General features: G+C 40.6%; 1 pseudogene; it reads left to right on the forward strand.

Moving 5' to 3' along the window:
- LOC101562099 overlaps nt 1-2,445 on the forward strand; it is a 10,059-nt pseudogene continuing 7,614 nt past the window's right edge.

A 2,445-nucleotide genomic window follows, 5' to 3' on the forward strand; every position in this document is an offset into this window, starting at 1 on the left:
ATGTCGCTGCGTAAGTATCTCATCAATTAGATTCCAGTATGAGAAGGCTGTGACGGGGACCTTTTCAGGGCCAAAAACTCTATAAAAATCCTGTAATGCATCGCCCACTCGTTTCCATCTTTTAGAATCGATCGTGCCCTCCAATGGGAACCACAGGCAAACCTTATGAATAAACTTAAAATATTGTAATAAATCCTTTTCCTTTACCTTAATACCTCATGTCTTAAGTGCCTTGCTAAGGCTTTCTACAAAGAGCTCATGCTTGCTTAATGCTTGACCCACGCCGGAGAAGGGGAAGGGGGCTGCTGTTCACTCACCATGGCTCTGGCAATGCAGCAGGCACTTGTATGGCATTGGCCTCGGAATTTACTTTCATTTTCTGCTTCATACTCAGGCTCTCGAATGGCTCCCTCGTTGAATCCCCCATGCCAGGCCCCATGTTGGGTGCCACTTGATTCGTCCCATGAGTCAAGACGTGGGGTGATTATCTGGAGGAGGAATGGGGATGAACAAGACAGGGCAAGAGTCACGAGAGACGGAGACAAGACAGGCTTTCTGATCAAGTCTCATTTATTGAGGAAGTGAGCAGGGTCTAAATAGCCATATAGCAGAAGTAGTTGGGTGGGACTACTTGCAGATTGGTAGCAAAGGTCCGGGACCACAGGAAGACGCCAAGGCAAGCAGGGATTGGTGCTGCAGCATTTCTTGCCCAAATAAGGGAGGGTGTAAGAGAAGCATTCCATCACCCCCCACAGGGCAAAATCTTAGGACACACACAAAATAAGAATCTCTGACTCAGAAGAGATGCCTAAAGAACAGACTCTTTACAGAGAGGCTCTGATCACAGTGACACAGCTAATGACTATCGAACTTTCACAAAAAAGTATCACAAAATGCAAAATAATTCTCTCTGAAATATAAAATGACAAAGAGAAGGAGCAAAATGCAATCTCAGGTCCCGAGCCCACTCAGAACAAATGCAGGGGACACTAGCATAGAAGAAATTAGAGGTCACACATCTGAAATCTCTGAAATAATATCATCTGAAGTAAAGAAACAACTGCAGAAGGCTTCAGAGGAAATCAGATTAGAAACAATCTCCCCCCACACACACAAAAAAAGAAATGACAACTATAATGAAAAAATTACTAAGCATTTCTAAAGAAGACACTAAAAAAAAAAAAAAAAAAAGACAACAGACTGACTCCACATGCTGCGTCAGCCCCATCTCCGGGTGTGCTGAGCAGGCAATGGATCCTGGGCGTGGTGGTGCACACCTGTAATCCCAGCACTAGAGAGGCAGAAATCAGGAGGATCACTGAGCCTGGGCTGTGTAATGAGACCCTGAAAACACACACACACACACACACACACACACACACACAAAACCTAAAAAAAGACAGTAGAAAAATGATGGGAACCTTGAATCAGCAATATAGAAAAGAAATAGAATGCATGAAGTAGATTCAGAGATATTCAGGGGATTAAAAACTCAATTAAAAGTTGGCAAAAACATCTGAATGAAAGTGAAGCTATACTTTCAGACCCTGAAGACACTGTTGCACCTAGTGAAAAAGTAAGGAAAGATCTCGGATGCAGGAAAAAATAATGCAGCATCTGAAAGATGATTCAAAGATGAACAATGTAAGACTAATAGGCATCAATGAGAAAGAAGGAGTCAATACAAATGATATAAAAAGAATATGGGCAGAAATTATAGCAGAAAACTTCCCAAATATGGGGAAACAATCTGACATTCAGGTAACCAAATCATATAGAACTCCAAATAACATCAACCCAATTAAAACCACACCCAGGCATATAATAATCAAGATCCCAGAAATTCAGCACAAGAACAGCATACTAAAAGCTGCTAGAGAAAAGAAACTGATCACAATAATGAAAAAGGAAAACCTTCACAATAATGGCAGATCTCTCTTCACAAGCCATCAGTGAAGAAGAACATGGAGCATAGTATTTCAAGTCCTACAAGAAAGAAAATTCCACAACCCAGACTGGTATACCCTGCAAAAGTCTCTTTCATGTTTAGTGGAGACGTGTAATACTTTCACAACAAAGAATGACTAAAGAGGGGGCCTGCCCCATATCTCAGTTCTTTAAGTGGCTGCTTCAACAAAGCAGTCAGGCTCAGGTTGCTGTGGTTCGAACCCCACAACTCAAGCCAGCCAAACCTGCCCTAAGGGCATTTGGAGCAAAAAAAAAAAAAATCCTTCAAAACTACTACAAGACAACAATATGCAATGTATTAATTATTGTAAACATCCTACTAACCTGTTTTGAAACTGTTTCATTGCTATTTTATCTTTTTTTCTCATTAAAATTAAAAAAATTTAAAACCCCCAAAATTTCAGAAGTCTATGAGTGTGAAATAAAGTATAATAGTGGAGAGAGATAACATTAAAAACAAATGTGTTCTTTATCCAA

Source organism: Octodon degus, unplaced genomic scaffold, assembly GCF_000260255.1.
Source record: "Octodon degus isolate 3935 unplaced genomic scaffold, OctDeg1.0 scaffold00100, whole genome shotgun sequence".
Lineage (NCBI taxonomy): Eukaryota > Metazoa > Chordata > Mammalia > Rodentia > Octodontidae > Octodon > Octodon degus.